The 10,784-nt window shown below is 39.5% G+C and overlaps 1 non-coding gene across 1 annotated transcript; it reads right to left on the minus strand.

The window, feature by feature from the left end:
- Nucleotides 1-238: 238 nt before the first annotated feature.
- Nucleotides 239-342, minus strand: LOC148578334 (small nucleolar RNA R71). The gene has a single exon (XR_015904079.1). It is a non-coding gene; the product is annotated as a small nucleolar RNA R71 (small nucleolar RNA).
- Nucleotides 343-10,784: the final 10,442 nt, after the last annotated feature.

Consider the following 10,784-nt stretch of genomic DNA (forward strand, 5'->3'; position numbering starts at 1 on the left):
AGTTTCATGGACTCCTGCAGGAGGACCCAACCAATTCATCTCTGATTTCCTGCAGATCTGTGATACTGTCAAGACTAATGGAGTAAATCTAGAAGTTTACAAGCTCATACTCTTTCCCTTTGCTGTAAGGGACAGAGCAAGGCTATGGCTGGATTTTCAGCTTAAGAAGAGCCTGGACACTTGGGAGAAGGTGGTCAATGGATTTTTGACCAAGTTCTTTTCACCTCAGAAGCTGAGTAAGCTTAGAGTGGAATTCTAGACTTTCAAACAAAAAGAGGGAGAGTCTCTCTATGAAGCTTGGGAAAGGTACAAGCAGCTGATCAGAAGATGCCCTCCTGACATGATCTCAGAGTGGACCATGTTAGAGATCTTCTATGATGGCCTATCTGAGATGTCTAAGATGTCACTGGACCACTCTGCGGGTGGCTCACTCCACATGAAGAAGACGCCTGAGGAGGCACAGGAGCTCATTGATATGATTGCCAACAACCAATACATGTACACTTCTGAGAGGAACCCTGTGAACAATGGGGTAGCTCAGAAGAGAGGAGTCATAGAAGTGGACACTCTGGATGCTATTTTGGCTCAGAACAAGCTCATGTCCCAGCAGATCAATATGATCTCTCAGCACTTGAGTGGGACATAAAGCTCAGCTGCTTATTCCTTAGAAGCAGCGTATGAGCTGGACGCTGGTGACACTGCATGGACCACCATGGAGGAGGTGAACTACATAAGAAACGCTTCCAAAAACTCTAATAACAATCCTTATTCGAATACTTTCAATCAGGAATGGAGAAAGCACCCTAACTTTGGGTGGAGAGACCAACAGAGGCCTCAACAAGGCTTCAATAGCAATCAGGGTGGAACGAACCAGAACCGGTTCAACAACAGACCGTTCCAACCCTCTCAGTAGTAGATGGAGACTCCTGCACAGAGCCTCTCTGACCTGGCTACTATAGTCTCTAACCTCTCCCAGATCACTCAGTTTCATGGCAGAAACTAGGTCTTCCATTCAAGGGTAGGTCAGCTGAGCAAGAGGATACCCAAGACTCCCTCCAACACTCTTCCTAGCAACACTGAAGTAAACCCAAAGGAAGAGTGCAAGGCCCTCACCATGAAAGCTAAGGCTGAACCCAAGGAGGAGCAACTTGCTCGATTCTTGGCAATCCTCAGGAAGCTACAATTCAATATCTCTTTTGCAGAAGTATTGGAGAAGAAACTCCTTTATATGGCCTGTCTAGATAATGCTACCTCTGAGAAGACGACCCTGAAGGGAGATGAGCTGGTGGTGCTAACCAAGGAATACAGTGCCTTGGTCCAAAAGAAGCTGCCTCTGAAGATGCTAGACCCCGGAAGCTTCCTTACTCCCTGCACTAAAGGGACCATCACCTTTGAGAGGGCATTGTGCGACCTTGGCTCTAGCATTAACCTTATGCCTCTCTCTGTGATGAGGAAGCTGAGAATTCAAGAGGTGCAGCACACCAGGATCTCACTGGAGATGGCAGATAGGTCCCTGAAACGGGCATATCGTATGATGGAAAACGTCCTTGTAAAGGTTGAAGACCTTTACCTCCCTACGGACTTCGTGATATTAGACACTGGGGAGGACAAAGACAACTCCATCATCCTTGGAAGGCCTTTCCTAGCTACTGCAAGGGCCTTAATTGATGTGGAAAAAGGAGAGCGGATTCTGAGACTATGGGAGGATCATATCCTATTCAAGATCCCCAACCCTCAGTCTCTCCCTAATAAAGGAGGTACTACTATGAAACACTTAGTGTTTCAACCTTCTCTCTCAGTACAGAGCCTTACAGAGCCCTCAGACATCAAACCTATGTTTGGTGTTGGGCATCCACCATCAGATACTGAGGAAGGAGGTACTAAAAAGAAAGTACCCAAGGACTGGAGGAACAAGAAGATCACAACTGAAGACTTTTCACCTGGGATTAGAGTTGTCTTCACCCTGTTATTCCACATACTGTGAACCGGATCCTGTCTCTAGAGCATGTTGAGCTAATCCATGAGAGCACATGAAGAAAGTTCACCATAAGGGGCTATCAACCTCCATAAAGGAGCTACCCGTCAAGCTAATAACGGTAAAGAAGCGCTTATTGGGAGGCAACCCAACCATCTGTATAGTATTTCTATTTTCCTTCTTTTCGTTCATTTCAGTTTTCTTTCATATTATTTTATTTTCTATATTTTTCCTTGCTTTTTAATGTTTATGATCATGTGTAGCACCTAGAACAAGAACAAACACGCATAGGAGTAAGAACAGAACACCCTAGAGAGAGTCCCTTACTGGCGTTGAATGCCAGAACTGGCACCCAACGCCAGAAGAGAAGGAAGTTGGGCATTCAATGCCCATGTAGGAGTATTCACTGGCGTTCAACGCCAGTAATGGAAGGAAGCTAGGAGTTCAACACCCCTACAGCGGCAGCTCTAGACCATTTTCTTGGTCCCCTTTGGGCGTTCAACGTCCATTCTTGGCGTTGAACGCCCCACCAATAAAAAAAATTTGATCCACTCCTGGCGTTCAATGCCCAAACCTAGCGTTGAACGCCCCGGAGGGGGCAGAGGCACTCGAAGTTTGAAGCATCCTAAGCTTGTGGGTCCCACAGAATCTCTACCTACCCCACCTTTCATTCACTCCATCCCTTCTCTCTCTTACTTTTTCACCCTTGATTCCTACACCCTACTTTCCCTCTTACCAATACACACTCATCAATACCCATTCATAAATCTCATCTATTCCTTTTCCCACCAACCCCACCCACTTCAAATTCAAACTTTGCCCCCCATTCTTCCCTCCCATATGACCGAACCTACCCCCCTCCCCACCCTATAAATACCCTCTCATTCATACTCATACCTTCACACTACTCTTCCCTTCTTCTATATCACCCTTCACACACTTTCCTTCTTCCTTTCTTATACCCCCACTTGGCCGAACCCTCTTTCCCTCTCCCGCCTATCTTTTCTTTCCTCTTCCTCTACTATTTTTCTTTTCTTTTGTTACTATTTGCTCGAGAATGAGCAAAGTCCTTAAGTTTGATGTTGAAAAAGCTCCACTTTTTGCTTTCTATTCCTATTCTCTATGGCACCAAAAATGGGAGAATCCTCAATGAAGAGAAAAGAATAAGCCCCTGCTTCCACCTTCGAACCTTGGAAAACGTAGAGATTCCTCACCAAGGCTAATCAATACCACTTTTATGGAGTGGTGAGGCATAAAAAGGTGATTCCCGAGGTCATTTTCAGGCTCAAAGAAGATGAGTATCCAGAAATCCAACAAGAAATCTAGAGAAGAGATTGGAAAATTCTGGCCAATCTAATTTCAGCAGTTGGAAAAGCATGACACTAGTGTGAATCCAGTGTCTAAAAACTGGCGCACCATGGTCAGAGAGCAAGTACTGGATTTTAGCTCGAAAAGTGTGAGATTGGCACTACAATTGCCTAGGATGCAAGATGACCCACACTCTTACACACGAAGGGTCAACTCTGACCAAAGGCTGGAGCAAGTGCTTGCGAATATCTGTGTGAAAGGAGCTTAACGGAGGAGGGATGCACAAGGCAAGCCCTACCAACTGGGTAGGCTTGACCTCAAGCCCGTGGCTAGAGGATGGTTGGAGCTTATCCAACGCTCCATTATCCCTATAAGTAACCAATTTGAGGTTATTATTGACCGAGCAATAATGATTCATTGCATCATGCTCGGAAATGAGGTGGAGGTACACAAGGTAATTCCTCAAGAGATCTACAAGGTAGCTGAGAAGGCCTCCACCCAAGCAAGGCTAGCGTTCCCTCACCTCATCTATCGTCTTTGTAATTCAGCTGGAGTTTGCATAGGAGGAGACACCCTCATTGAGATGGACAAACCCATCACAAAAAGGAGGATGGAGCATGTCAGAGAGCCTGCACACGAACCACAGCACGAGCCTATTCAGCCGCCTCCACCTGAGATTCCGGAGATGCCTCAGGGAACATACTTCCCTCCCCGAGACTATTGGGATCAACTGAACACATCTCTAAGGGAGCTAACTTCATCGGTGGATCAACTGAGGATAGAGCATCAAGATCACTTTGTCATCCTCCATCAGATAAGGGAGGATCAGAGAATCATGAGGGAGGAGCAGTTGAGATAGGGGCGTAATATTGAGGAGGTCAAATACTCCAGAGGATTCACCGGAGGGAGCAGTAGCCGCCATCACTGAGATGGTCATGTTTCATATTCCCTTTTTGCTTATCTTATCTGTTTTTCTTGTACTTTATTTTTATCTGTTTTCTATTCTAGTGCATAATCACATTTAGTATTTTGTCCCTTTTTAGTATTTTTTTTTCTTTATTTTTTTTATAAGATATCTTATGTATCTCTTATGAAGCTTAAAAGAAAAATTTATTGAAAAAGAAGCCGTAAAGGTACATAAGATTTCGAGTTATACCATGAGTTATTCCAATTACTTAAGATGTGGTGGCCCTATCTTTACTTTCTGAATGTATGAATTAACTGTGCATATTTGATATTGAGGTTGAGTATATTGGCTCTTGATGAACAGTGAATTTAGAGAAGTATTATTGATTCTCTGAAAAATAAAAAAGATTGATTCTTGAAGCAAAAGGAAAAGCAAAAAAGAAAAGAAAAAAAAAAGAAAAAGACAAGAGCAAGGACTCAAGGCTTTGAGCATCAATGGTTAGGAAGGTCAAAATTGGCCTAAAAAAGCTCAAATGAGTTCCTATCCCTAACTATATTCTTGTGGTGTGAAGGTGTCAAGTAAAAAGCTTGAGACCGAGCAGTTAAAGTCGTGATCCAAAGCTAAAGAGTACACTTAAGAACTCTGAGCACCACTATCTGGGAATGTCAGCAAAGCTAAATTCGAATCCAAAGGGTTCCCCCAGTTAAGTGCTTGTGGCGTTTATGTATTCGGTGGTAATACTTGAAAACAAAATGCTTAGAGTCACGGCTAGGCTCAAAGGTGCAAAGCACCAAAAAGAAGCTGGGTTCAAGAATCAAGAAAAACTAAAAGAGGAGAATCAATAATATCATCTGGATTCTGGTTCCAAAGGATGCCAATGTTCTGAGCTTCAAAGAAAAGTGAGATGCCAAAGCTATTCAAAAGTAAGGAGCTAATAGCCCCATTCAGTAATTGGAACTGAACTTCATTGACAGCTATAAGAGCTTATGCATTTTTCTCTTCCATTTAGTCCTATCTTGTTTTTGGTTACTTGAGTACAAGCAACAGTTTAAGTTTGGTGTTATGATAAGTGGATATTTTATACGCTTTTTCGTTGCATTTTCTTAGCATTTTAATTATATTTTATAGGTTTTAGTATGTTTTAGTGCGAAAGTTCATATTTGGATGCTACTTTGAGTTTTTGTATTTTTCCTATGATTTTAGGAGATTTTTAGGCAAAATTGGCAAATTTGGCAAAGTTTGGTTCAGAGACGAAGAAAGCATAGCAGATGTTGTCAAATCCTGACCTCCATGCATTCCAACAAGCATATCTTGAGCTATAGAGGTTCAATTGACACGTTGTCAACGGTGTTGAAAAGCTAACTTTCAAAACTTTCTAGAAATATATAATAGTCTATACTTCTTTTCTAGAATCATGCCCTAAAAATGGCATTGAACGTCCACATCTGGAGTTTAATGCCCAAGAAGGACTAAGCCCAATGTTGAACGCCCAAGACTGCCGTTCAACGCCAACCAGGGACCAGAAGACAGCACGCTCACCCCCTAATTGGCGTTCAACGCCCATTCTCCAAGTTAAACGCCAGGCTTGGACGAAGCACTCAACTAAAGTGGGCCCAAAGTAGATTTTAGCATTCCTTAGCATAGTTTTGTTTATCCTTGTACTTTTTAATTTAAAATTAACATCTTTTAGGATTAGCATCTCCTATTTAAAGAGGAGATCACTTAGGATTAAAGAGACTTTTATCAGATATTTAAATTTTCTCTGTAAATTATGAGCAACTAAACCTCCTAGGTTAAGGTTAGGAGCTCTGCTTGTCCTATGGATTAATATTGTTACTTTTCTCCTTTAATATATGTTTGATTCCTTGGGATATGTGACATAAAATCTCGTTAGTTATGGATAATGAGGTTCCTATGGCGCTAAGCTAGAATATTGAGCTTCATTCTCTGATCCAAAAGATCTAACCTTGTCTGTGGCACTTTAAGCAGGATCAAGTAAGAGTGAATTGCGTGAGCTTCATCCTCGTTCAAACACCATTGACAATGGCGTTTGATATGGATTAGGAGAGATTAATTGACCATGACCAATGGTGTTAATCACTTACAGCTTTGTCATAGAACAAATCATTTATTGTTAAAGTAGTTAGTAAGAAGTATTAATATGGAAAGATAAAGCATCTCCAAAGTCTTAACTGATTTCTCATTATTATTTCTACGTGAATTATTTACTGTTGTCTTTACTATTTTGTTTTATGCGCCTACAACAACAACCACTATCTTTCTATTCGCATGACTAAGATCTGCAGCATAACCACTGCTTGCTCAATCCAACAATCCTCGTGGGGTGGATCCTCACTCACCTGAGGTATTACTTGGACGACCCGGTGCACTTGCCGGTGAAGTTATGTGAGCTCAATTTTGCGTACCACTGTATCGGTGTCCCTTTTATCCCTTCTCTCTTCAGTTGTGCTTCCCAGAACTCTTCCCAGCTTCGTGTTGATTTCCTTTAAGAAATCTGCAAGTTCTTTGCTCTCAATAATTGACTCAACATAAAACAAAACAACGATCTCTCCTTCTCATATGTATTTTCCAATAATTCGATGATCCACACCTTCAATTCTTCATACGTGGTTGATTCAGTCCTTTAAAAGTGTTGGCATACCATTAGAGTCAACTGCTTTAGTTAGGTGCATTTGATATAGTGCTTGGTACACTTCTTTAGTGAAATCAACATTAAGAATATCAAATTTTCCTTCATCAATTCGACCCTTTGCTACTTTCACTACCTCTTTAATCTATATTATTCCTTCAGTTGTGAACAATATTTTAAAAAAAATCTCATCATATTTCTATTTGTTCCTCCTTAACAAATTTGTTCCCTGTAATCATAGATGGTGTCAACTTTGTTCTTGCTCCTCCTTTGAGATGAAAAAATTTTGTATTCTTATCTCCATGTTACAACTAAATAACTAATTAGCTCTAAATCTTTGGCCCCACCAAGTCTCTTCCATTTTCAATAGTACGTCCAGTTTTGTTTCTACTCGTTTTATGCTTACCAAAATTTCTTTGGTTTATGATAAAAGCAACTTCCTTACCCTTTTTTGAATATTGCCAAAAATTTTCTCCCCCATTTATTTAGCTTTTCTCCACCTCCTTTTAGCTTTTCATGTATGCAGCCCCTACTAGACCTCCAAGCTTCGTTTACAACTATATTGTAATCTTTATGTGTTGTCCATATTTTCTCAAATATGTATATGTGTTCTCTCTTTCTTCTCGTTCTTGTTTTTCTATCTAAATCAAGTAAAATTAAGGAATGATCCAATTCGTATCTATTTAGATGGTGAACAATTATTTTTGGGAATGAACCTTTCCACTCCATAGTTGTTAGTGCTCCATCCAATTTCTTTTTTATACTATTTTCTCTGACTCATCCATTCGACAAGGTAAATGAGTGGTCAATGAAACCCAAATCTAGCAACTCACATGTTTGCACTACCTCTTGGAAGCCCTTCACTTGAGTGTAAGAAATGGAATTTTTGCCTTTTTTATCTTGTTGATTTAGGACTTAATTAAAATCACCAAAGACTATCCACGGCAAATTAGTAACATGACTTAAATTATTTAGCAAATGTCAACTTACTTTTTTATTGTGGTTTTCGGACAGTCATAGAATCCAGTGGCTTTCCACTTCCAATCACTTCCTTTGATTTTCACATCAATGTCAATGAGGTTACTGGACATTGAGATTATACCCACATCTATCTTGTTGTCCTATAACTAAGCTAAACCACCCCTTTTGCCTCCTTTATCCATTACAATCCACTCTAACAATATTTTGTAGCTCTCCTTTATATCCTATCTCATTATTTCATTTGCTTTATTTCTTGTTTCCATGAGAAAAACAACATTGGAAACTTTTATTTTAGGAGGTTGTTTAGAGCTCTCATTCTCCATGCATTCTCAAACCTACGATTCTTCCAACTTAATATTTTCATGGTGCTTGGCAAGGCTACCCAGCAGCCTCTGCATTTATGATATCTTCCATTGTGGCCTGTTTCTTTGCTTGTGATTCCACCCATTCTCTTATTTTTTTTCATGGTCTGAATTGCTCTTCCTCTTTATATTATTTGCCACTATTTTAATTGAGTTCAGTTTGGGACGTATTGACTCTCTAGGTTGTCTCTTCCATTTCTTTTCGGTTGCTTTATTGGGACATATCTCCAAATTTGTTAAACCCTGAGGGTTGGTTCTCTTCTCTGTTTTTTGGTAGCTTCCTTGTATCTGTATTATTTATATTTTGCCATCTTTTTGAGTGGCTCCTTCCCCCATTTACAGCTCCTTTCCTTTTGGATCTTTCTATTTGCAGACCTCGGGTTCTTATGATTCAAGCTCCACCGATTTTTCTATAGTATCTATCTCCTTTTTGTCAACTATCCTTAGGTCTCTTTTTCATTTTTGGATTCCTTTAGGTGTTGTCACAAGTGGTTGGCTTGAGCCTTTTTCAGCATCAGACATAATGTTGTTTGACATTGATAGGTTCGCCAACTTGTCTATCACCTTCTCGGTTAGCATTTCTTTGTGCCTTCTCCCATGTTCTTTGTCCCTCATCGCCTTCGAACTCCTCGGATTCGGCTGCCCCTACTCCATTTTCTTTCCCATTTGATCCGTTTTAAGCCATGGTCCTAGCTCCTTTCTCATGACCCATTTTTTTCACAGCAATAGAAGCATGTTGGTAGGTTCTCATACTTAAAATCTACCTATGAGAGGTCATCCTCCTTACTTTGTAGATTAATCCATTTTCTAAACGGGATATCAATTTTCATATTCATAGTAACTTTAATAAATATATCTTGTTTCTTACCCTTTCAAAGATGGCACAGTCTCCCACCTCTTCCATGAAACTATTTTCCATCCCAGGTTTGTTGTTTTGTAATGCTCCAGGAGACTCCAAATCTATATCTTGATTTCTCCATTTTTTAGTCCTTCTTCCAATTTATCCTCGTTCTGCTCCCATCTTTTCACGGTCATCCACACATTTTTAAAGATCCATGGGGAACCTCTTAGGGCTCTGTCAAGATTTTTCTCATATTAAAAAAAAAATTGGTAGGTTTTAGGCTTCACTTTTGTTCTGAATCCTTCTGGGTTTCTCCAGATGTTTGTCAAAGTAGTTTTGATCCAAGATAGATTAATGTGTTTGTTCGTGATGAGTTTTTTCACTAAGCTGGTTTTGTAGTTTTCTAACCCTTTTAAGATATCTTCTTCGTTGTGTAAGAATTGGAATTAAATTAACCGTTTAGATAAAAAAAATAATAATTTAATTACCCAAAATAGGTTCAAAAATTTATAAATAATAATTAAAAAATTTAAAGGTGAGATTTGGATTCAGTAAATTTTTTCGAGTAGCAAAATGTAATTTTCTGTGAAAAATTGCGTAAAAATGCGTACTGGTAAAATAGCCAGCAATATCGGCTTAAGTCTGTCCGGTACTGCACGAGGGAAAATAAAACTGTAAAAAATAATTAGAAAATATTTAAAATTGAAAATTGAACGTAATCTTAAAGGTTTTGGCCCAAAGTTGGGCCAAACGAACCAAAAATGCTAAGTGGTTGGATTGGGCCCAAGTTGGACCCAAGTCCAACATATAAATACACATTAAGTGAGTCATTTCAGCTCATTTTAGCACATATTGAGAGAGAGGGGAGCTGAAGTGAAGAGAGAAAGAAGGGGTAAGGGTTACTATTCATCCCCTCCTTCATTTGAACAAATCTTGAGATACGGAGCTCCAATTTGCGTGCCGTTTGCCACCACGCGAAGCTTCGCCGAGCCCGTCATTTCTAGCTAAACAAAGTTGGTAAGAACTCGAAATCCATGCTCCAATTTTCTGCGCTAATAATTTCATAATTTTAGGTATTATTTTTTAGTAGATTTTGTGATTTTGGTTGTTTAGGGGTGATCTAGCATTGGATTATTATTGAATTTTGCCCTAATACTATTGGATAAGGTAAGTCTCTTTAAAAACCTTTGTGGTTTGATATTTTGGTAAGCCCTAGTGTTAATTTGGTGTGTTGTATGATATTAGAGTAATTACATGTTGATTTGGAGCTTTTGGATTGAGTTTGGTGGCTTTGTTTTGGTGTTTTGAAGTTTTGCAAGAATTGATCAAGGTATAATTTCGGTTTCTTTTAGTTAATATGTAATGTTTCATGAAACTTAGGCTAGTGGACCATAGGATATGATGGAATTGATGATGCTTGTTCATGCTTATTTATGTTGGTAATGGTTGTTGATGAATATTGAGGATAATGATGAATATTAATGATAATGATGGGTCTTGAGTATTTATTATTGATGTTGATGATAATTGGTGATTTTGTGAGTTTTATGAGGTTGAATTGAGGAATAATGGTTATAATGGTTTTGGTTAATATTTGATAGTGTTTTGTGATGATATTGTTGATAATGGAGTTGATGAGGATCTAAGGAAGTCATTCGAAATGGAATGGTCTAGGTAGTAGAATGATTGAGGAATAGTTGAGAAATATTTGATATGAGTCTTTGGGTTATTTTGGGTATGGTTGATTAGGTTTGGTTTTG

This window comes from Arachis ipaensis, chromosome B1 (genome assembly GCF_059453495.1).
Source record: "Arachis ipaensis isolate K30076 ecotype BB chromosome B1, ASM5945349v1, whole genome shotgun sequence".
Classification (NCBI taxonomy): Eukaryota; Viridiplantae; Streptophyta; class Magnoliopsida; order Fabales; family Fabaceae; genus Arachis; species Arachis ipaensis.